General features: G+C 40.7%; 1 protein-coding gene across 4 annotated transcripts in view; it reads right to left on the bottom strand.

Moving 5' to 3' along the window:
- The window catches only part of LOC111861212 (calbindin-32), a 380,162-nt gene extending 354,800 nt beyond the window's left edge, over positions 1-25,362 (bottom strand). For 2 of the 4 annotated variants that reach the window (XM_023845602.2, XM_023845601.2), the window contains exon 1: positions 25,214-25,360. The gene's annotated coding sequence lies outside the window, so the exon portion shown is untranslated. Of the gene's footprint in view, positions 1-25,213 lie in introns of all 4 variants that reach the window. The other 2 variants (XM_023845604.2, XM_023845603.2) reach the window with 2 other exon arrangements.
- Between the last annotated feature and the right edge of the window lie 1,173 nt (positions 25,363-26,535).

Raw genomic sequence — 26,535 nt, 5'->3', positions numbered from 1 at the left:
CGCAGATCCACATCGGCCCTCAAAATAGTTGCCGTTGGCCGCTATGCATGTCCGCCAACGTTGATATAGCTGCCGAAAACACTGCTGAAACATATTGGCAGTAAATTCCCGTATGACGCTTTGCGGCCATTCCACGAACTTATTGACTGTGGTAGTATAGTCAGCTTCATGTAATGTGGAAGAAGGGTAATTATACGTGTACAGTAAGTTGCATTTAAGAAGGACCATATGTGAAATAAATGCTACATTAATGCAACAGGATTATTAGGAAAAGAAACATTGGGTGCCTCAGTTCTACTGTGAAAATTTAAACTGAGGAGCTTATATTTATTTCGAAAGAACTTAACCTGGATCCAGACTCTTCGTCTCGTGAGAAATTCTTTCCGAAGCCAAATCTATTTAGTCCTGCCTAGCATAGTCTGAGTGGCGTTTGTCATACGTACCAGGCTCTTGCTCATTTAACTGCAGAAAAGCAATATTAGCAGCTTCGTCAACCTTTCGCGAAATCTTAAGAAACAAACGAATAACTGACGCTCGTTATAGAACAGCTGACACTAGGAAACCACGCGGCAACGCAACTGTAAGAAGACTGGCATGCTCAGTTACCTGGAACTTGAGTTTCTCAGTCTTTCCGCGAGTTGCGTTGCCGTTTCTTCAATTTGTGCTGTTCCACTAAGTAACATGTGTTCAACTCAGGCTAATAACAGTTCTCGGAAACTGTGGTTGCATTGCGGTTTCCAGTTTCCTTGGTGTGCCTTCTTCCTTACAGTGTGACTGATTTACGCTCTACAGATCATTACAACTACAGCTCGTATAAAGTCCTTTGTTTGTTATTCTGTCGTCAGGACTCGGTGCTATATAACGGCTGCTAACAATGCAACTCAAGACTCACTCGACTTGGGTGCTAACAATGCAACTCACAACTCAAGACTGTCTGGCAGTCTGGTAAATTGTCCTCGCCAGGACAGTCAGTGGCGTCAGTGGTCTGAAAGCTTCCTGATCCGTCAGACAGTAAAATATGGCCATGTGTGTGGTTCAGAACCAAGAATCAGTGTGTTTCCAAGGCACAGTATCAATTAAGCAGTCAGTCACACAGTCAGTCAACATAATCAATCTTGATTTCGAGTAAAAATAACGGTGAGAAAATTCGCAGTTAACATGTAAACCATAACCATGATTTAATTTCATAATGAGTTTCTGTGGAAGTTTTCATTCGAGATTTCGAACAATGATAGCCATAGAACAGGAGCAGGTAAGGACTCACTTCTCAGCACTACGCAAAACGTGTGCCTAGTTCTGTGTAAAACAGTGAAATGGTGAACTAAACAGGAATGACAGCAGGGGCGGCCCGTGTATAGGCACTGCGGAACTGCAGCGCCCCCAATTTCCACTTGATATTATCGATAACATTTATATAATGAGTCCTTTCTTCTTTAATTCTTTCTTTATACTTGTACAATACAATATATAATCCTTAAGCTTAATGTCAGTAGCCAAATCTTTGTATGGAACTGTGCGCTTCTGGAGCAGCACCCCCACTAATTTTACCTACGAGCCGCCACTGAATGACAGAAAAGAAAATAAACGCTGTAAGTAGAAGACAAATAGATAAATTTTCTTTTACGAAGTTTAGATTTAAATTCAGAGTGAATTAATGAACATCTTAAATGAATTGTAAATATCTGCTAGAAGTTATGTGTGAAATGCAATTTCTTCTGAGAAAAGAATAAGGATGAACGAAGGCAACTTCAACCGAATTTAAAGATAATTATAATGTAAACAGAGGATATAACAAATTAGATGTAAAATTTATATTAAAACGGGCGATTAATACCTTGAAGAGATTCGGTCTAACGACACTGCACATAGCACGTTCTCACATATGGCCAACTTTGAATTCATTGGAATCGAACTCGATTGCTGCTTGACAAGACTATCGCTGGTTACTCAATACCGAACAACAAGAAATTCGACAGATCAACGAAGCCAGATTCTCATAAGCGATTGACCTTGATTATGTCTCGTTGGAAATGAAAATGGAATGTTTTCCTGTAGATCAATGTTTGCCACAGATTGTACAAAGTAAAACATGTGCTATTATATTTAAGCATCCTGTTGCTCTCCATATGATAAGTGATATAATGATACAAATTCCGTCCCAAGTGCAAACAATATATTATGTGTCCTTGATCTTGCTCCTCTACACTAAATGTTTCGGCCTCAGACGACCATCATCAGGTGTATAACACTCACGTTGCTGTCACACTGCACCCAGCCCAAAATTTAACATTTAAAACACTTTCCTTGTTATTATCAACATCTACTTCGTTACACGTGTAAAGAATAACAGCGGCACACACACAGGAAGACTACACAGGATGACACATATACAGTGTGGAAACAAGAACTAGCCGCTGCAGCACTTTAGACATAGAGCGAGTAACCCTAACAATTTTAAATTTAAAATTTAAAGAAAATATCTAAAAGATTTTAAAATTAGAACTAAAGACTTTATAGTGCTACTACAGGAACGTCAAAATTAACGTGTTTAAAATAATCTGCAAACCAGACAGATATCAACGAAGTAGATGTTGATAATAACAAGGAAAGTGCTTTAAATGTTAAATTTTGGGCTGGGTGCAGTGTGACAGCAACGTGAGTGTTATACACCTGATGATGGTCGTCTGAGGCCGAAACATTTAGTGTAGAGGAGCAAGATCAAGGACACATAATATATTGTTTGCACTTGGGACGGAATTTGTATCATTATATCATTTATAAAACATGTACGTAATTGTTCAGTAAACATCTTTACACCGGCAGCAGTATGCTGGCAGAGCTTCAGAAAAATTAACTGATGCTAGGGACAATTTTGAAGGAAACTGGAGTTGAGAGTGGAAAATGTGAATGTCTGCTTGTCTTTCATCTTTTTCGTCTCCCGCATCAAGCACTGGAACACGCAGTCGTCATGGTGCTCCTTGCAACAGTGGATAGCAGAACTTCAGTTACAAAAGTAACTTATGATGCAGAACAACAGACCTTTGGTCACGCATTTGTAAAGTAAATTTTGTTAAGAAAAAAATGTTATCTTCAATAATTAAAGCGAAAGTAGACTAAGAATGTAATTTTACAGGAGAAAAAATTACTTATGCCATTCCAGTAGCAGGACGTAACAGTTGTTTTCATGCCAAAGGAGATGAGTCGCTGGTTTCCCACGTTCGATCCAAGGTCAAGTCATATGGGATTTCTATTAGACAAACTGGAAATGGGGCAGGTATTCTCCGAGCACTTTAGTTTACCCTGCCAATTCTCTGTGACAGGTTTACTCCGAGTACTTTATTTTACCCTACCAATTCTCATTTCACCGAATGCTCTGTATTCGTCATCAACGGCCAGTGAAATAGGTCCATTATTGTCCGTCGTACCAAGTACGTTCAATTAACCCATGAATTAAAATATAGAATTACAGTAAATGCTCAAAAGTTTGGCCTTGCAATGCCACAACGGGATTGAAATGGTTTGGGGACACTTCCATACATGAGAGACATGTTTCGTCCTATATCAAGGGAGATTGTTACCAACGTCTATTTCAAAATACCCTTAACAAATTGACGGTAAAAATGACCATTGAGTCTACGAAAGAGTCGGCAGCAATTACGTTGCAAACATTAATTGGGAACTGCTGTTTATATCCGGACTGAATTGTGTATGTGGGTTTCGTCACTTTGAATGTGAATGCCAAGTAACTTTAGTATGCCCTTTCTTATGGAGTCTGTTTCATTTTGAAGGGTATTTCGCTGTTAAGGAAGTGATCTGCACCATATTACTGAAGCAACCACTGGCAAAATTATTTTACGTGAGAGAAAATAACACGAACTTGAACACGTACTCGTTACAAATTGTAGAGATACCTCAACGTACTGTCATGCTGCCCACATATTCGGCTTCCCTCTATTCGAGGAACACTGGTACGAGGATTCTAATCTGCGCGTCTCATTATGAGCTTTGCCATTGTTCGGACACTTCTCCGTCTTCGGTGGCCTACCGCAGAACGGCGAACAGTACCGGTCTCTCTACTGTGATCATCAATGGCGTGAAATGTAAGTGGGCTTTGAGGTATACACTGAAGATAACTCTCTTCGAACTATCTTACAGCTTCTGCACTAGTACCGTGGCTTTATCTTGTGTATTCCCTGAAAGTGGAGCTGTTTTAAGAACATACTTACTAAGCAACGACGACGCTGAAAGAGCCACTGAAAATGAACTTCTCGCGTCACATTCTAATATACTAACACCCTAAACGTGACGACTGTGTACTTCGTTGACGGATGAGAAAGGTTTTAGTGACGAAGCACAAGCAGCTATTCACATCTTCAAGACCCAACTCCAGTTTCCTTCAAAAGAATCCCTATCATAAAGAGTACTTTTGTAGCCAAAAGTTCTACTCTTTGACTGTTGCCGGGAACAACTTCGAATGTTTCTAGTTCTTTACAGAAATATTTCCGGGACCATATTTTTATAAAATATTTCCATCGTGTTGGGCCAAAACACTAATTTCTGGAACAGTCTGTGAAAAAGTATTCCGTCTGAAATAAATATGCACCAAGTTCACTGAAGTATGGAAATAAATAAATTTTGAAAATACGTTTACTCCAAACTGGTGTACACCTCTTCGCCCTTGTAAACCTGTAAAATGAAGAGTTGAAAGTTGAAGGCGGAGATGATTTTGACATCGGTACATGCCTGATACTTCTGCATATGAAGACTATGGAGAAGAATATTAAACACAAATAACTATTCGTATGTGTAACAAACAGATATAATTTGTTTACGTAAGTGGCTTGTTCGAAGATGTCATAGATACGGTTAGATTATAAATATCGTCAACTTATTCTTCAGAATGAGAATTCTGAATTACCGAAGGCCGACTTAATCCATTTCAAGGTCAGCTTGTAGGCTATAACGTTCATTTTCGTCTGTGTTTTACTTTATTCAACGAGGCTCTGTCAAGTAATGCAACACTGAAAATGATACCTAATTATGATATTCTTTAATATGATAATGAGCAAAATTAGTAGGATGTAACGGGAATCTGCCGTCAGCTACTTGGGCTTTTCCCGAAACACTAAATTCTGACCACTACAGCCCAGTGTTCGTGCTGGAGTTTAGAATCTACCCTGTTCACCAAACCGTATCATGCGCTCATAGTCCGAGAAATCGAAACCAATAAATAATGCAACACTGAAACACACCGACTTCCCATGCCCTGACAGTGACCTGTGACGTCATCCCAAGGGGAACGGGAACTCAACATTAAGTCACGATAAGCAGTAAGAGGCACTGGCTGGTAGCAGAAATTTTTAGAATGAAACATCAAATATACACATATAAGCACTTGCACTGAACGGCAGAAATATTGAAGAAAGCAGTCTTCTGGGATTTGGCACCGTGTATATGTGGTGTTAACCGACGTTTCGGAGGAACGTATCGCCTCCATCTTCAGGGTAGAAGGAAAAATATAAGAAATCCGCAAGCGAAGAGACCGTGAGAACCAAGATGGAGGCGATGTTCCTCCGAAACGTCGGCTAACACCACATATACACGGTGCCAAATCCCAGAAGACTGCTTTCTTCATAGTCACCGCCGTGATAGCCTCAAATCTTACTCCAGAAATATTGTTGTAAGTGGTAGGAAACAAGATTGGAACTTGTACTCCCGAGAAGTACAACTATTTTTCAAAAGCGATATTTTCTTTCAGCCTTGTTACATTTTCTCTGAGGTTCCCTCAGGTCAAAATACAGGCAGTCAGAAGTTATGTTTCCCTTTGTTTTGTTCAGTGTTCGCAACAGTAAATGATACATAAGTAAAGACGTCCATGAAATAAACTAGCCCGGTCATTCGCCTGTTTTTTCTATGTTTTGCCAACAGTCTTTGAGAGAACACAAGGCAGATGGCCAGGGAAATTTGCTAACATGATCTATATAAAAGTTTTATTTGAAACGTGAAGAGGAGGGCCCACTTCGAAACCCTAGGCATGCGTCTGGGAATATTAGTAAAATGTAAAACTAAATGTCAGAGTGTCCTTTCCTTAAGCACCAAAGCATGAAGATGTAATGGGGCGTATAAGTATAGCTCCACACCTTCTTCTCCTTGGCACTAGTGGCTGCAAAATTGTAAGCGCGAGGATGTCGATTTTATTCAACTGCCCAACATGAGCCCCATTTGCTAGATTTTTGAAGAAGCCCATTGGCTTCTTCAAAAAAGGCGGATGTTTTTTAGAAGCTAGGTAACTATCAGTTTCCCTATAAGCACTCTGCTAAATTAGATGTTCCATCATAATTTCACGTAAAGTTTCGTTGCGTTCAGTGAATCGATATGAAACAGAAAACAAGCGCAACGGTTCGGTGTAAATCACCAATAACCAAAAAAAGAATCTTTCTTTAAGGTTGTAACGGCGTCCGGCGAAATTCAACCGAAATTTGAGAGGAATATAAGAGGAGCATAAGCATAAGCCGAGCAGGAAACCAGCGTGTATCAGGCAGCAAAGAGAGCATTAGACCGCAGAACATAGAACTGTTCCCAATTACCGCTGTAAGAAGCTCGAATCCGTTCATTACCTCAACAGAGTGCGCCCAATTTATGCACTTGGTGCACAGAATGAATCAGAACGTCCGCTACATTTCTCAATATTCTGATTGAATATTTCCTTCTAACACTCCCGACTCGTATTCAAGCATAGCCGAGAGGCTGTCCTCCCAGGTTTCTCGTGGTGTTTGTCCGTCCAAATTTTACAGGAATGTTCTTACCTTTGTTGGGTGACGCAACGCCGGCTGCGAGTCGCATACGAATTTTGCGAAGAATCAATATGGCTGTTGGCCGATAAGGTTCAGAATGAAATTCACAGAGCACAGATGGTGTTGAAAATGCTGTCCTCTCAACGCGTGTACATTCCTCGGACCGACGGAAGAGGTTCTGGTTTATTCTATGAAACTCTTCTGCAGGAATATTTTCTTCCAGTTCTTCCGTTCGGGGGTTACTGTTGTAAACTGTGTTCTTCAAACAGCCAAATAAGAAAGAATCACAACCATTAAGATCAGGTGAACGTGCTGGCAAGATATCACTGCTGACAATTCTGTCCCTGAAGACATACTTGCAGAGTGGGCAGTAGCCGAGTCTTGCTGAAATCAGTCATAGAATCTTTCTTCTTCTGTTAACTCTTGAAGGAAATGCCCGAGAATGACCTGTTGTATTTTCTGCAATCAATTGTTTCGTTAAAAACACAAATCCAACTATCCTTCTTGCACTTACAGCACACAAGACACCAACTTTCACTTATTGGAGCAGGAGTTCATGAGTTGGAAGCGGAGTCTGTGAACTCCAGTAACGATTATTTTGCATATTTATGCATCCCTGCAAGTGAAACCACGCTTCATCAGAAAAGAACATCAATTGCGGATCGAGCTCACCTTCGACGACAGAAACCAACTACAACTAGAAAATTGTCATACTGTTGTTACTACCATTGCAATCAGTAGTAGTAGTAGTTTCAGCAGTAGTAGTAGTAGTAGTTGTTTCAGCAGCAGCAGCAGCAGCAGTAGTACTAGTAGTAGTAATAGTAGTAGTAGTAGTAGTAGTAGTAGTAGTACTTTCTTTTCATCGCTACTCCAATACTTTTACGTACATTTAAAATTTATAGCTTGTTTACAGGTTATGTTAATTGGTTCTGTGGTTATCCGACAACAAATTATGATGTTTGTTTCTGGAGCCCTTTCGTCTCCCTTCATTACTCTGCCTATATTTCTCGAAGTTATGTCCTGGGATTCAATTGACAAAATGAAACATTAGTCTCTTCTTCTTTTTACTAATGATTAGGGACCGGATTTTTATGCCCTAATAATCCTTTAAATATGTATGCATATAACTTCCGAAATATGCACTAAAATATGCACATAAAAAATTTATACCAAATATTAAAATTGATTTTACATTATTTTAAGACCAACAAATCAATATTTATGTTCATTTTATGTAATCACTGAATGATTCACTTGCAATAAAAAGCTATACTTAAATACGTTCAATACGTACGTACAAATCATGCAACAAAGCCAACATATTTCATTACAAATTTAAAAAACCAATGGTACTCACATTTAGCTCTCCGAACTTTCAACTTCTCTTCTGTTGCAGTTCACAATTACTAAATGTTTTAGGTTTTCGATAGTTAGTGGCCTCCTGTTGTCTCGTGAGATGTCCTTATAGCGGGAAAACTTCTTTCCACCTCACAGGAACTTAGGGGCGCATGTACGAAAGCCGCTATTTGCTCCACTGATAGTGATTTTTTACTTGGCAGTTCAGTACGTTTACCGGCTAAAATTTCTTCAATTTCACAAATTTGTTCATATCCTGGATTTTTTTGAAAGAATGATATGTACTTTTTCCTTTACTACTTCATCAACTCTTCCAGGAACCGAATTCAATTTGGAAACAGTGGTTTTTAACACACTTAACGACTGATACAAAGTAGTATTGCTATTGCTTGCCTCCAGTGAGGAAATGGCGGATGGAAGATGAGAGAAGTGAGCAGATATATAGGAAAGATTAGTTTCTAGTTTTGTGTTTTTTTAGTACATCTTGGGCAATTTGAATTGATGCTGCACTTTTTGGATCAAATGTATTCATGACATTCCCAACTGTTTCTAAATGTTCGGTATAATAACTCGCTGCACACGGCCACGTATCTNCAGTACCGGCTTTCATCATATAACTTGCGGCATCAGTCAGAAAGAGCAATATGTGCTCATACTGAATGCCATTCGGCCATAGTAAATTCATGGAATTGATAAAAATTTCAGAAACTGCGGAGCTATTTGTGGTTTCAAATTGCTCTGCCGCATGAAGATATGGTGTAGGTTGTTCATTCTTATTAAGGGACCCAACTATACAATTTGCAATAAACCGTCCCTCACAATCTTGTGTTTCGTCGATTGATACCCACACAAAATTATCTTGAATCTTATCTCTAATGCTTTCAATTGTAAGATCGTAACACTGTTTCACGTAATTTTTGCGCACAGTAGATTTGTCCGGCACTTTACACTGTGTATACTTCTCTATGAAGTTTCCCAGAGTAAGATTGGTTAGTTTCCACAGCGGAATATCTGAAGCTAAAATGACTTCGCATAAATCAAAGGAAAACTGTGAAAAACTACTATTACAAAATTCACTAAGCAATTTTTGAACAGGAGCACTTTTCGTGGATTTAATTTATTATTTTCTTTGTGTATATTAGGGTTCTAATGCTGAAGCACTTGAAAACGTTTTTCACAACCAACTGTTTTCTCACACGCTCGGCAATAAAGAATTTCGTTATCCGTACTTATCATCTCTCCTTCGAACTCCCGCTGATACAGTTGTAATTTAGTTTTCAGACTCACTTTCACTTTCGGCATGACTACAGAAAGCTAAACAGAAATAACTGCAGACTAGTCACCACTAATGTGAATGCAGAAGCGTAACGAACCTCATGGAGACTTCGGAAATAAATAAGTGAAGCCCCTTTATCGGTTGAATAGTATTAGGTTGATAGCGCTTACATGTGGACGCTTCCGACTAAGCTCTTTGGGGCCACTTTGATCGTACGCGGATGAGGCAACTTACGAGTAGAGGGATCGGGGAAGTCCCGTCCTGGGTATTGCATCAGAAACTTGGATCATGAGGAAATGTTGAGTCAACAATGCAACATATTATAATGACTGAAAATTTGAACATAAAATTAAAAAATATATATGATAAATATTTTAAAAGGGAAATATGCATTTATATGCACCATCAAACCATGTCCAAAATTTAAGAAATGAAGTAATTCATACATATATTCAAACGAGCATCCTTTCTGGTTGCAAGGAAAAAATATGCATTTTCATTAAAACCCGGTTCATACTAATGATACAAAAATGTTTTATCTACTACCTAGATTGACAACTTCCTCCTTTTACATTCAGATATTTTACTCAGTGCAAAATTGGTGTAGCGCTAACCATACAAAACCTATGCTGGTAAACAAAATTTATACCTCTCCCCAGAAAGACTATTATGTTAAATTTTAATTATATGCTTTATAAAGCTGCCATCCTGCGTACAGATTGGATTAAAGATCTCTATGTTTTATTGACTCTAAAACTGTAGCTCCATCAGCATATTAATTATTTCTCTCTCGCTGCAAAGCTGTTAAACATAATATTAGAACTACTTTCCCTTTTTCTTCATCAGATATTTTGATTCTTTGCTCGTATATTGACCTAGTTTGCGACGAGAATGGAATGAGCGTGTTATTTGGAACTCACTTACCAACACTGGCTCCAAAAGATTATAAGAAATCCAGAGAAAATTTTCTGCCTTATGTTATAACTCTTTTTAACAAAATAATAATTTATAGTTAGATAGATTGAGAATAATTTAATGTTTCGTCCTTTATTCCAGAGACTGAGTTATTCTGAGTAATTATTTACAACGAATATCTGTAAGGGGCCGCGCCATAGCTCAAGCTGTTAGTCGCTGGCTTCCCGCCGCGGCCGCCCGGGTTCAATCCCGGGTCTGGTCAAGTGGGATTTGTGGTGTACAAAGTGGCGCTGTGGGAGGTTTTCTCCGAGTACTTCGGTTTCCCCTGCCAATCTTCATTCCACCAATTGTTCCACAATCACCCTCACCTATCATCTGGGGCTGGTACAATAGGCCAAAAGTGGCCGCAGTACAAGGGACTTAGTCCCACCTCACTAGCAGTGAAAAAAAAAGAAAATCTGTAATGTTTTTTTATTTGTCTCAAGTTAGCTGTACAATTGGCAGCTTCTCAAGAAGGGCTCAGTTCTATGAGTGAGTGAGTGAGTGAGTGAGTGAGTGAGTGAGTGAGAGATTTGTCTCCGGTTTCCAGTCAGAAACATTATAAACTTCATTAGCTATTCTACTTCGTTTTCACGAAATAAACATCCTGTTCGCTTAACCTTATCCACAAATGAAATCTGCAACAATGCCGATTTGTTTTCAAGCGTTTCTTTAACTTTAATCCTTTGGATAATTTGATTAATCGATAGTTACCCTATTTTGACATACTGAATACTAATGTAAAGATGCACTTACCGTACATATTAAGAAGTAGAATATTTAATGTATTGTGGCATGAGGCATGAAAAACCGGAATTGTAGAGCCATCGAAGGCGTTTATTGCTAGGCAACGGCTGGATAAACACATTCCCGCGGCAACGAATACGCATGCAACGTTTGAAGAACTGCCTTTTATGCAATAGCGAGTTAAACACAGCTCTATAACAACACAGGAGTTGTTATGAAACGGTGTTTTTTGTTATGGCAGACCGCAGGCTATAAGGGAACGAGGATTACAGGCCAGCTAGAATTAGAACTGAGGGAATCTCTTGAGATGGCAGTCGCCGATGATAGAGAAGAGCAGACATATTGTGTCATATAAATGTGTAGTAACAAGTTGTATAAGTGTAAATAAATCAGGTCATCAATTCAAAACCCTTCTATAAGTCACACACACCCCCAAATACGTGATAGTATATTCATCTGTATTAAATTAATAATGTGGGAGCCTCAACGTCTCACAAACCTATGGGCCTTCACGGCCTGTTACAGGGTTAGCTTTACTTTTACTTACTTATGAAATGAATACATTGTTTCATTTTATTCCACGTTCATCTATTCTTTTTGGCAGATATTTTGGTTCATGTAGCTAATGAGTTAGCCTGGAAAACAGAAGAATTAAATTATTTATTATTAATTACTATTATTATTACAGTGACGTTCACTGTTTTTGAACCCACGCTTTTTCTCTTAATCATATTATATAATTCATTTCTTATTAATTAACTCAAGAGTCCTTCTTTCCTTTTGCTCCCACTTGGAGCACAGGGCATCCGTGAAACGCTTTGTTTCACTTCAGTTTCTTAATCCTATACACAGTCGGTAGGACACCTAGGATCAGCCCGTCGCAGGGCCACTGTCTACACAGGACAGCACAAACACAGAATAAACACACACAGATATCCATGCCTCGAGTGGAATGCGAACCCCTGATCACAGCGTTCGAGCGAGTGGAGACAGTTAATGCCTTAGACCGCGCGGCCACTGTGATCGGCCAAGATTTACATACATAAACACATGTTTCTTCTCGCAGCATCGTGGTTCGCATGTTTGCGCTCATTAATGGTCACCGTATAAATGACGTATATTTCTTTCTTTGCTTTTGGTTTGTGTGTATATATTAGTTTTATATGTCAGTTTCCTTGTGTTTATTTTCTAACTGGTCCTTAGGTTGCTGTGTAAGCATTTAAATAAATCATTGAATTATTATTAATGTCTCTCAAGTAATGGAAAAATTCTTTATGCCACCTCTGTCATCACCATCAAGCCCCCTAGGAGTTCACTGGGATTGAGAACAACAAGGCCATAAAGTATGGCTAGACGCTCAGTGCACCAGTCGGTGTCATGTCACACGGATCTGATTGCAGGTATTGCTCTCGTTTCTCACTCTCTCCCATTATTCAACAATCACAAGCTGAAACCATACACCACCAATATATCCGGAGAAGTAACATCTTCAGCCACAAAAAGAAACTTTCATATCATCCCTTTTTCACTAGCTCTACAGCCCCCTTGGGCCCTGGACTCTGAGTTTTCAGTTTAATTATTGTTTTACAGACGGCAGGACTCCTTGGAGGAGTGATCAGCTCGTCGCATCATACAATCCATACTAATGCAAAAGCACAAGACTTCCGTTCAGTGACCTACGCAGTTAACCCGTGCCGAAAATAGGACCACCCATCAAAGTGCGAAACGAAGATGGAAGAGGCTTAATAACCATAACACACGATTTAAGTGAAAGTAAATTTATCTCGGGGCTTAACTAATTAAGGCACAACGCCATGAAAATGTATAGAAGAGTGGATGTATAAATCCACGTATTCTTGATTTCGGAGCTAGCTGAAGGTGACTGGTGATCTTCATGCCCCGGCCGATGCACCCCTGGTCTCTACTGGAGAGGAAGCTCGGTGGGCCACAGAACCCGTCTCAAGTGAAGAAGAATCTCGCCCGTAACTGAACTCGAACTCCGCTACTTCGGCTGTCCAGTTCCTAACACATTATTTAAGCATCTAACACAAAAAAGACGTGTTTTGTAGAAAATTTTATTAAAAATTATGTTTGTGATCATAAATATCAAATAGAGAGACAAAAAATGGAACAGCAGGGCATCAGTTTGTAATTTGTCGGAAATACACTTAAATACTAGCCCCCTATGCATATAATTAACCAACACTATATTCCAGTAGGCATTAACATTCTCACCAACTTCAGACTGAGTAACGTACTAAGTGCGAGGTGTAGGGGAACTGGTCTCACAAATGATTTTTACCGATGAGACCGGTGCAACTGTAAAGCTCTACATTTGCATTGTGTGGATGCTCGGTTTGAAAATCTCGGACAGGATATTGGATAGCGTGATTGAGTTTTCGCGTTGTTTTCCTCAGACCCTACATGCAAATGCCATTGTATTGCTTCGACTAGGCCATGAACGCTTCCTTGCAAAAACCCTACAATTCATTGCCCATTGCACATCCTGATATTTGACATTTAGTCTAACCACTGACAACGTCGTAAATTAACCCACAACAAATGTCTTAGTAATTTTGTAACAGTCTATCAAAATTACAATTAGACTTTTAAATTTAAATATAATACGAAAACTACTTATGTACTTAATACTGTTTAATGTATTGTACAGTCCGTCAACAAGGCAACAAACTGTTCCTTCTTTGAAGAAAGCAGTTTTCTGGGACACAATATCCTATATAAAACCTTGCTCCTGTCCCAGACCCTTCCCTGCTCCCTCACCACTGATTTCCCATGTAGACTTCCCCCCCCCCTTCCCTGCTCTCACATAGCTGAGTTTATTTCCAACATCAGGCCAATCTGCTTGCACCGGTTCTCCCTGTCTCTTTGCTTGCGGATTTTCTTATTTTTCCTTCTAACCTGAAGATGGAGGCGATATGTTCCTCCGAAACGTCGGTTAACACCCCATATACACGGTGCCACATCCCAGAAGACTGCTTTCTTCATAGTCACCGCCGCGAAAACCTCAAATCTTACATGTTCCTTCATTCTTACACTTTCAGTTTCGGCCCTAAATGGCCATCTTCAGGTGTCTTGCTATGCTAAAACTGCTACTCTGCACTAATCGTACTGTCCATTCGTCGCATATGCAACTGCACGCTTCATGGTTTAAAACGCCATACTCGTAGTCAATTGGTATGCGATAAAATAACACACCCTGTAGTTCACTTAATTTAAATAAAACAATCTATCAAAATTTTGTATTACGATTTTCTATTAAAATCTCCTTTAAATTTTGTAAAATTCTTATTACATTCACAAGGAGCGTCGTCCCCTTGTGATGTGTGAACCACAACGTGTGCTATTTTAGCGCATACCAATTGACTGCCAGTATGACGTTTTAAATCGCTAAGCGTGCAGTTGCATATGCGACGAATGGACAGTATTAGTGTAGAGCAGCAGTTTTAGGGCCGAAACATTTTGTGTCGAAATTGAAAGTGTAAGAAAGAAGGAACAATTTGTTGCATTGTTGACGGACTCTGTAGTGCAATAAACAGTATTATATACAGTAATGCAAGAGGATGCGTAAATACAGGCTTACTTATATACTTATCGATATTTAAATACGAAAAATAAGTGAAATGTCACTAGAATTAATGTAATTGGCAGTGTACAATATAATCTCTATATGGAACTCAAGTATTTTACAATTAATAACTTATATAAGACTTTGTAGATATTGCGCTAACACATTGAACATAATTAATTATTTCTACTTTGGAATCGCCCCAGGTTTTACAGAAAACTAGAAACTCTTTGTACGTTGGGGCAGAAGCCACATCTTAAATAGGGACAATTATGGTAAGATGCAATGTATGAAACATCATAACGTCTACATTTCTCAGAATTTCATTCCATTTTGTGCATACTGTTCCTTGTGTTTAGTTTGATATTTACTTTGTTGCTTCTGAAAACGCGACACAACAATCCCGAATAACGTACCAAGAAACGTCACGACAGGAAGCGGCCAATTTAATCCTATAACACATCTCAGTGCTTGCTGTTCTACCTACTTTAACGGTAATAAAATCTGCATTTTGCCCACAGAAGTGTTTCATAAAGGCTCAAAATAAACAGCGATTATTTTCCTAACTGAAACGTGAGGCAGGGTTTGTTATCTGTAAAGAAGAATTTTAATATGTAATTATTTGGGAGAAATTAGTGCATCAGAGACCTATACTTCTATTTTCCGAGTTTAATTGTGCTAATTAAGTTTCTAATAAACCCGAAGATTCAAAACTAGCACCAAATACCGGTGTGTGTGATGCGGTTCTCAGCAAAATTTTTGCCCCTCTTCATTCTCATTACGGTAGAATTTCCTATGCGCTTTCTATGCATAAATGATACCTCAGAAATGCCGCAACATCAGGTTCATATCACAGCCCCACTTTGGACGCAATTCATGTAGCGGCGAAACTCGCCTTTTTCGGATGATGAATGTCACTTCATCACAGAACGTATCCTAAACGCGAATCAATACAAAGTACAGCGATCCTTGCCTCAAATGACAGATATTTTGCAATAAAGTTGCACTGAATAAATAGTATTTTTATTTAGTGGAATGTCTATCCCAGTGAGAGTGAGGATTTAACCTGAGGCCATACGAGCGCACGAAGTACGTCCGTTGCAACGAACGCACTTTATGACGGACGTTGCTGAGGACACCACACACTTGCAGAATGCGGTGCGTAGTGTTTGTCTGCAATGGAGCCAGAAGAAAGCGTAGCATTCGCCTCTCTTGTTTATTTTTAAAACGGACGTCACGACTTTCGTTACAACGGACGCATTTTGTGCGCTCCTGTGGCCCCAGCCTAAGTCGTACTAGAGCAGGCCGTTAGCAGGACAATTCTCGCAGCGGAGGCAGGGGTTCGGTTCCAGAGAAGTCCATGTAGAATGTGTGAGGGACGAAATGGCACTGCTCTGGCTCCTGTCCGAGCATCTCGGTTTTGCCCTGCCAATTATCCTTGGAACAACGCGCCATATGCGCCGCTCATCAGGGTCTTACCAGCCAGTTTAGGCTGCAGCACCAAGGTGGCTATATCTCAGCCCACTCAGACATGTAGAAGATGGTCTTAGGCCGAGAGCTCGTTGGACCCTCCGATTCAAAATTAACCTCAAATCATGGTCTTTGGCATTACTTTGAGATACACCTTGACTTAGGCTTATTCTAGCGTCATCGATTGCCTCAAACACGATTTGTAGTATTATAAGATTTTTATATTGCTAGTGGGGTGGGACTAAGTCCCTTTTACTGCGGCCACTTCTGGCCTATTGTACCAGCCCCAGATGATAGGTGAGGGTGATTGTGGAGCAATTGGTGGAATGAAGATGGGCAGGAGAAACCGAAGTACTCGGAGAAAACCTGCCGCTACGACATATGGCCGCACCACAGCTCAAGCTGTTAGTCGCTGGCTTCCCACTGCGGCTACCCGGGTTCAATCCCGGGGTCTGGTCAAGTGGGACTTGTGGCGGACACAGTGGCGCTGGGGCGGGTTTTCTCCAAGTACTTGGGATTCCCTTGCCAATCTTCATTCCACCAAATTCTCCATCATCATAATCACCCGGGGCAGGTACAATAGGCCAATCAGTGGCCGCCGTGCCGAGTGGACCCAGCTGGACTCCACCTCCCACTAGGCGAATTTTAGTACACGACATAAAACTCAGATAAGTTAATATCTAAAACTTATTTTCTTCTTCTTCTCCTTCATCTTCTGCTTCTATTTTTCGTACTAGGCCTTCTGGCCTCTGGACCATCAGATTCAATAATGAGGAACTGCGGATTTTACAGAGGGTATGTAGGACCCCTCGGGGGGTAATCAGTCTTTTCACACAGAGGACAATACAAATACAGCATAAATGCAGACATACATTTCTCGATTTGGATTAGAACACAAGATCCCAGTGTTTGAGCGGGCGAAGGCATTTAATGACTTAGACTGCGGGGTCACTGTAAACGTCAATGCCTGAAACGTATTTCCAGAATTGTTCGTCGCAATGAATATTTAAACAGTTACAATGAAAAATACTTTTCGACGCGGATTTAATGTAATGTGATGTCTGTAAAGCGATTTTCCTTTAAGTATTGGAATTCTATGCACAGTAAATGGACTGAAATGGAAATCGAGTATGCAAAAAAAGCAAACTGGATTGTTTGGATTAAAGGTTTATTTAATGAGTGCATTTTCTATAATCGTCACAATTAAAAACAGCATGGCCTCATTCAAAACGTTCGTGTTGAACGGTTTATTGCTGCTGCAGATTTGAAAATATACATATTTCATTATTACTTACGTCATAAACAAGTTCAACAAACAATATTCATATTTAACGACGTCAAATACAGACCATTACAACAAGAAATGTTTATTTAGTAACAAATATTATGTATGTTAGACTATATCCGATTTGTACACTTTCTCCTTACACAAAACTGAAAAAACTAAGGGACGTATGAATTTTAGAAGTACACATTTCATAACTGTGAGGTATAATGTTTATAGTCAATGCATTAGACGCCTACTGTGTCCGTGTGTGGTACTAATTTTGGACTGCTTGCTCTTCTTAAAAAACAAACAAATGAGGCTTATATGACCACCATACTGTCTCTGTATCTGTGTGCCCCACTTTCAACTTCTGATCAAGAGAGAGATTTTTACGAAATTTCGTGTTATCATTATGACATCGGAAGCCAGCCCCGACCTCGAACCTTTTTCTTGTCGCACGTAATATAGTGTCTCAATATCCTGCACACTAAAACACCTCCCGAAAACATAACAATATTATGTGAAAATTAAAGCTTTCACTCGAATAAACGTGTTGAAATTTTTCGGGCGACCAGCCATGTCACTACTGATAGAAAAACAAATATTTAAAAAAAAGATTTTAGCACATGACAACACTATTAAGGTTTTGTTGTTTTTGTTGTTGTTGTTGTCGTTGTTGAAGGAGGAGGAGGAGAAGGAGCAGGAGTAGGAGTAGGAGTAAGAGTACGAGTACGAGTACGAGTACGAGTAGGAGGAGGTGGAGGAGGAGGTGGAGTGGAGGTGGAGTGCAGGTGGAGGTGGAGTGGAGGTGGAGTGCAGGTGGAGGTGGAGTGGAGGTGGAGTGGAGGTGGAGTGGAGGTGGAGTGGAGGTGGAGTGGAGGTGGAGTGGAGGTGGAGTGGAGGTGGAGTGGAGGTGGAGTGGAGGTGGAGTGGAGGTGGAGTGGAGGTGGAGTGGAGGTGGAGTGGAGGTGGAGTGGAGGTGGAGTGGAGGTGGAGTGGAGGTGGAGTGGAGGTGGAGTGGAGGTGGAGTGGAGGTGGAGTGGAGGTGGAGTGGAGGTGGAGTGGAGGTGGAGTGGAGGTGGAGTGGAGGTGGAGTGGAGGTGGAGTGGAGGTGGAGTGGAGGTGGAGTGGAGGTGGAGTGGAGGTGGAGTGGAGGTGGAGTGGAGGTGGAGTGGAGGTGGAGTGGAGGTGGAGTGGAGGTGGAGTGGAGGTGGAGTGGAGGTGGAGTGGAGGTGGAGTGGAGGTGGAGTGGAGGTGGAGTGGAGGTGGAGTGGAGGTGGAGTGGAGGTGGAGTGGAGGTGGAGTGGAGGTGGAGTGGAGGTGGAGTGGAGGTGGAGTGGAGGTGGAGTGGAGGTGGAGTGGAGGTGGAGTGGAGGTGGAGATGGAGTGGAGGTGGAGTGGAGGTGGAGTGGAGGTGGAGTGGAGTGGAGTGGAGTGGAGTGGAGTGGAGTGGAGTGGAGGTGGAGGTGGTGGTGGTGGAAGTGGGGGTAGAAGTGGGGGTGGAAGTGGTGGTGGTGTTGAACTGTGAAACCTTTTAACCGCCGTCACGTTGGTTACACGTTGGGCGTCACTTTTAACTGGCTTCTCTTTTGAGGCTTCAAGCCCCACAAGCTTGTCGCCAATTTTAACCGCCCTATCTGATGTCGCTGCTGCTGAAGTTGCTAGGCCGTGGCTGATTTCGGCTTCACCAGGCTCCACCGCTTCTTCCTTACGTCGAGATTACAGGAGGTTTGAATTTCAGGATGGGACCTGATAGTATGGGGGCCAGCAAACAACTAGAGACTGTTTGCGATTCATTGTAAAGGGGGGAAGGCGTGAGCATGTGAAAGCTGACGGTGGGTTTGACTAGCTAGTGGAGATGAGTCTCTCCTCAGGTCGGCTACGGGTCAGGCTCGGACAAGTGAGGGTGCAGCACTTCTAACCAACACAATGCACTGTACTCCTACAACACTTTTATTGCTCTTCTTACAGGCACTCGGCTGTACAAATTCCCACAATCAGATCCAGTTTCGGCTTTCAAGCAGCTGGTGTTACACATGCACAAATTGCACACGATAAGCTCGACTTACACCCGTCCGCTTATGGATTAAGCCAAATGCCGGTATGAGTCTCTACGAGAAAAATGTGGTACTTAGAATTTTCCTTTGACGCGTGAGATGCGGGGTTTGCCTCCGCCAATTTCTGAAGTTGATAGACGACTAAAAAAAACCTTAAACTGGACTCTCTGACGAGCCAGAGGTCCTAACTGAATTGTATCCGCCTATTCACCTCTCCTCCTAATTACCCTTATAGGCTGATTCAAATAAGAGGAGTTGGCTTAATTTTGGTTCCGGCCAATGACCGATTGTTTTTAAGGGACTTTCGCCCTAAAAACCAAACGGCGAAATTGACAGCGATGCAACTTATGAGGGATTGCTAATGATCTCCGGGCACTCCCACTTTTGACTTACGGCTGGTAGAAACTGTCACTTCTCGAATTCTCAAAGTAAGTCAAATTCTCAGTCCATGATATGTATACAGTGACCGTCTTGTAGTGCACTCAATTTCACCTGTCACTTCACAACATGTTTCGGCAACATAGTGCCATCATCAGGTGTCCCAATTACGTCAATCTATTGCATTGCCTGCCCTCATATATTTTCACAACACCATTTAAAAAGTATTTAAAAAGTCCGTATTTGTCAATTATGATAAATTTACACTCGCTAAAACTTGTTAAGATAATTCATCTTATTTGTCTTAATTAAAACTTGCATGTGGTTCGTTCACTACGGGGTCGTTTTTCTTATTTTCTGTGTAAACCGCGTCTTGTGATGTGTGTTCCCTTCTTAGCTGCGAGTGTTGTAATGTTGGATGTGTGTGTCCACACACAAGAATGTAATAATTATTTGTAGTTACAAACTGTATGTTGTTAATAAATTCAATTACCACTCTAAACCCACTTCTTTAGTCACTGTGACAGGTGGCACTATTTTTGGGTTATTCTGTATAATACCTAATTCCCTCACTGTCTGCATCTTCATTTACAAAGCCATAAAAAGAGAGGATCTCGTGAGGTTAGACCTGGTGCAGTTATCATCATCGGATGTTGCATAGTCAGAACAGCTTCCTCACTTCATTCACACCATTTGCTCAACAGGTTCTACGTGGTAGAGTCATTAAGTTCGTGGAATGTGCTCTTATTGCATCATGTTACAAGGTATTCATATACACTTACGCAGATCCACATCGGCCCTCAAAATAGTGCCGTTGGCTGCTATGCAGGTCTGCCAACATTGATATAGCTGCCGAAAACATTGCTGAAACATATTGGCAGTAAATTCCCGTAAAACGCTCTGCGGCCATTCCACGAACTTATTGACTGTGGTAGTATAATATGATGTAGCCTACAATATGACATGCGTGATAAAATATCCATTAATATTTGCATTCCAAAGATTTACGACTTGTAAATATCCAGTAAATCAAATTACCCATCACCCAAACACGGGGCAATATGATTCCAGACACAGTAGGTAAATATCGGACATTGTCAAAATGTACAGAAAGACCGTTAAAATAAAGTTGTTGGAACTATTACAGATAAGATAACCTGGAAATCATTTATATCTGCGGCATTTCGCACTTAAATCACTCCGTGGAGCAGTCTTCTTTAAGAAGCTAACAGTACTGCAATTAATCAGGAAATCTTCCAAGTTTTTGGAGACCCCAAAGGTCATCGTTATGTTTAAAAGAGCTCACCGCTGGTCGTTATCTTAAGTCAAATTAATTCAATCCACAACCACCTGACCCTTTCTTTAAGATTAATTTTTTGTATTTTGTTCTCCAACTTACTTCTGTCTTCTACGTGGAAGAGCATATTTGAGTACAAATAAGAAAAAAAGAAATTAAATAATTAACTGGATCCAAATTTTAATTTCTTCCTCAAAAAAATTGTATCAGCAATAAACGAACATTAGGATCAAAAACGTAAATAGTCATAAAGAAGCATTCTGCGAATTTTTACTCCAAACTGGTTCACAGCTGACACTCATGTTTAAATTTCCCGGAAGTCAGTAAACCTGGTTCAAAAGATTCTTCAAAAATGATCCCCAGGCAATTTCTTGTACGTGTCTCAATTCAGTATTCATTAATCATCCAAATATTCGAGGCCATATTTTCCGAGTTACTGAGAGTGTCTTTAAATAAGCCATGAATAAATAAATGAATATAAGCAGTGGGTGTTGGGCATCAAAGTAAAACGAGAACGCTTTGATCCAGTGCAGTTTAAACTTTTATATAATTTCAATAGTACCCTTGTGTGTAAACTGTCGAGAAACTAAGATGAATTCACGAGCTTCAGTATAGAATAAAATTTGACGCTGTTTATCCTCTGTCATTTTGTACATGAATAGAGGTAAAGCTATCCCTGTAACAGGCCGTGAAGGCCCATGGGTTTGTGAGACGTCGAGGCTCCCACATCTAGACAATCAGGTCACAGACGGCAGTAAAGTTGTCAGCCTTACGCCCCGGCCGCCCTTTACTCCAAGGAAGATTCCTGGTACTCATTTCTGTTAGCGGCTGAGTCGACCACAGGGCCATAGTGCGGCTGGAAGCATTAAGTCCATTGAAAAATTGAATGAGCTCATCGGGAATCGAACCCTCAACCTTCCGGCTTGTAGCATAGTGCCACAACCAACTACACTATCACGTATCCCCTTGCACATAAATACCTGGCACTAGTGAATTTTCAAAACAAAATCCACAAGATTAACATAATAGTTAGGCCGAGCCATAACTCAAGAGGTTAGTCGCTGGTTTCCCACCGCGGCGGCCCGGGTTCGATCCCGGGTCTGGTCAAGAGGGATTTGTGGTGTACAAAGTGGCGCTGGGGCAGGTTTTCTCCGAGTACTTTGGTTTCCCCTGCCAATCTTCGTTCCACCAATTGCTCCACAATCACCCTTACCTATCATCTGAGGCTTGTAAAATAGGCCAGAAGTGGCCGCAGTACAAGGGACTTAGTTCCACCCACTAGCAATAAAAAAACATAATAGTCATACCACGTTCCGACTTAGTGTTACCTGTCTAAATATCTACCAGGGTACGTGTACATCATAACTTCAGCAGGCAACCTTAAAATGAAGAATCCTCTTTGTTCCAAAGGACCTCTACCATGGTTATTTCGGCTCCCATTTATGTTGAGAGCAGAATATACTAGTAACGTGTCAATGCTGACGAAACCTGAAACTTATTTTATACAGCATAAATGCGGCGCGCGCACACTCTTGTATCATTCAGTCATTCGTTCGTCAACGGCACTACAGCCGTTTCTTGGGCCCTGGCCTCCTCTTCAGTTTCGAAATCTTTTTTACTTAGGCGGTAGGGCTCCTTAGATGAGTAATCAACCCGTCGCAAGGCCGCTACCTACACAGAGGACAACACAAACACAGAATAAACGCGCACACAGACATCCATGCATTTGACTGGGATTAGAACCTGCAATCCCAGCGTTCAAGCTGGGCCACTGTGATCAGCACACTCTTGTACTACTGGTTCGGATATCCCTTGGATCATGGATGTCGTTGTGTTCTACTGCTTTATCATATAAAGATGGGGACATTGCAGCGGGCCGGTACGTCACCACAGCAGGCCGATCGCTGTATAAATTAATGATTCGCAATGGCTCTGTCAGTACTGGAGGTCAAGACTTATAAGGAATTTCGCCGTAAAGGAAAAAAAAAAGAGTACCATCGTGTACTGTTAATACTACTTAGGAAGGAACGAAATTTCATACAACGACCGTTATTATAGGCAATGCTTGCTTTAATATTAAATAATCCAGAATTTTGCTAATACAGTTGTTTAGTGCTTATATCGTAATTATATCATTCGCTGAAGTCTCAGTAAAAGGATATATGAAAAAATTACTGTGGCATATTTGTTCAAGGCAACAACTATGAAGGCAGCTGAGAATATTAGTATGAACCTCAAGGAACAAACCGCGGGCTGAATTCAACGAATACAATATACAACTTCACTTCCTAGCACCGTCAATGTTGAAAACACAACAATGCTGATGCCCTTTCCAGACTACCAATCCAAAACCCGTCTACAGTCACTCTATCACGTGATAATATGGGATATATTCAGATATACAGTGTTGTTTTAACTTGTATCTATACAAAGAGTAATCATACGAGAGAATATTTTAATAATGAATTATATATACTAATAAAATATAATAAAAATAGTAATAAAATTACATTTTCTCATACCAGCGAAATTACGATATACGAGTATTATCTGAAATGTTTCAACTGAACAGTACACTCGCATTTATAGCCCTCTGAATGAGGGGGCTGGTGCAGACGCACTCGTATGGTGTTTTCTGGTAGAACAAAGAGCACTGGCAGGAAAGCAACAATGATCCTGTGTAAGATTTGAGGCTTTCACGGCGGTGACTATGAAGACAGTCTGCTTTTACCGGTTCTCACGGTCTCTTTGCTTGCAGATTTCTTACATATTTTTTCTTCTACCCTGAAGATGGAGGCGATACGTTCCTCCGAAACGTCGGTTAACACCACATATACACGGTGCCAAATCCCAGAAGACTGCTTTCTTCAACAATGATCCTGTGAGAATGTTTTTATCGTGTTGCCTGTAATTTAAATCTTCTTTTACTGCTACAAAAACAACTGACCTCAGTGTTCGTCTTAAGCAATATCATTTTAAATTTTTAAAATTTAAAATCCAAAATTTTTCAAAATTTAAAATTATTTAAAATTCTCTTGTCGTTGAATGTAAAATTCTGTGTTGTTTTTGTCCCGCATTGTAGGTTACCCTTCGCACGGGGTTTCCTGTTATACTGTAAGATATANTTATTATTATTATTATTATTATTATTATTATTAAACTTTCCAAAGGTCCATTGTCTGATTTAAAGTTTAACGTTTAGCTACCCATGCAGAGAAACTCTGTTCAACTTCCCCTGCATAATTCCTTTCATTTCTTAACTGTTGGCGGAGAAGGAACCAGTCTCATAAATATAGTGATTTTTATAACTGTAAATCAGACAGTTGCTGTAGCCCAAAAAGGTGCCATAATAACAAGGAATGTAACATTTATTAACAGAAGGCAGTGTCTTATGTAATATTAACACACACAGTCTATTGTCATATGACTAAAAATGCCGGCATTTTAGTTGACGTCCGAACTTTTACAATAAAAAACCTAATAATAAATATCATATTATTTTAATATTCGTGAAATTCTATAATGCCAACTGCAGCATTAGTTTCTACTGCTCAAATATACATTTTAATAACCTGCACCTTTCCTATATAGAATAATGTTCCCCTGAAAATTAAATGACATCTTCAATACCGATGTTCTTATGTTGCTACTTAGAAGCAGCTTCGCTGATGACAGTAAATAAGGCAAACGTTCTAAATACTGGAAAAGATTCGCTAATTCTGCTTGGTAAAAATTTAGGACCTCGCTCTTTCTGTTTCAAATTCGCGTTTGATATTAATATTCAAATTATGCACAACACTTTTAAGGTATTACAGTTCTAATGTTGTTTACAGAGTGCATAAGGCCTTGTTTGGTATTAAACCGAAATTTTCAGTTCCTTTCTCCGGCGTTATGAATTTATACTTCTGGCTGTTTTATAAAAAAAATGCATCGGTTGTCGAAGAAGGTAACGCTAGTAAGAATGACAGTTCAACATTCGTTGATCTTGTGGAAACGTACAATAGCGTTCCGGCAAGTAATTGTGTTCCTACCTTGTGAAGAGTTGGACTCGAAGCAAGTTACAGCGAAGAAGGAGGCGTAGCTGACAACCCGAACCGGAGCTGAGACCTGTCTTGGCTCCTGATGACGGCACTACTCAGAGAGGGAGCTTGCTTCTACAGGACGGGAGAGACGCAAAGCGGGCCCACTTTGACCGGCGTACTTTCTCCGCACACTGAGCATGCGCCCGGATCTACTTCGGCACACCAGAGTAAATATGAAGAATTAATCACATCTTCTAAGCCTTCTAAGCAAAACAAGACACTTATTTTATTTCCGACATGAGAGATATAGGAGATAAAATGTAATAGAGAAATTAAAGTTAAAAACTTGTCACCCTGACATCTTGCAATAATAATTATTGTGTGTATCATACAGTGAATCCCAATAGATCACTGTGCTCGCGGTGCAAGGGCCAAGAAGGCCCACCCCTTGTACATTCATACTCGTACAGTGAATCCCAATAGATCACTGTGCTCGCGGTGCAAGGGCCAAGGAGGCCCATCCCTTGCACATTCATACAATGAATCTCAATAGATCACTGTGGTCGCGGTGCAAGGGCCAACGAGGCCCACCCCTTGTACATTCATACAATGAATCCCAATAGATCACTGTGCTCGCGGTGCAAGGGCCAAGGAGGCCCACTCCTTGTACATTCATACTCGTACAGTGAATACCAATAGATCACTGTGGTCGCGGTGCAAGGGCCAAGAAGGCCCACCCCTTGTACATTCATACTCGTAGAGTGAATCCCAATAGATCACTGTGCTCGCGGTGCAAGGGCCAAGGAGGCCCACTCCTTGTACATTCATACTCGTACAGTGAATCCCAATAGATCACTGTGCTCGCGGTGCAAGGGCCAAGAAGGCCCACCCCTTGTACATTCATACTCGTACAGTGAATCCCAATAGATCACTGTGCTCGCGGTGCAAGGGCCAAGGAGGCCCACCCCTTGTACATTCATACAGTGAATCTCAATAGATCACTATGGTCACGGTGCAAGGGCCAAGGAGGCCCACCCCTTGTACATTCATACAGTGAATCTCAATAGATCACTATGGTCACGGTGCAAGGGCCAAGGAGGCCCACCCCTTGTACATTCATACAGTGAATCTCAAGTGACTTGGAGAGGGGGAGAAGATAAAGAGCAAGAAGAAGCAGTAAGTCGTTATGAAGGCGAATTCATACAACCTGTAAATGGAAGGAAGAGGAAATTAACCACTTAACTTAACACAATATGTTTCAACCATAGATGGACATCTTCAGGTATCTTAATGGAACCAAACTGTTACACTACTCTGATGTGCGCTAAAAC

The sequence above is a fragment of the Cryptotermes secundus genome, unplaced genomic scaffold (genome assembly GCF_002891405.2).
Source record: "Cryptotermes secundus unplaced genomic scaffold, Csec_1.0 scaffold1799, whole genome shotgun sequence".
NCBI classification, from domain to species: domain Eukaryota; kingdom Metazoa; phylum Arthropoda; class Insecta; order Blattodea; family Kalotermitidae; genus Cryptotermes; species Cryptotermes secundus.
This window is presented reverse-complemented; position numbering and strand designations above follow the sequence as displayed.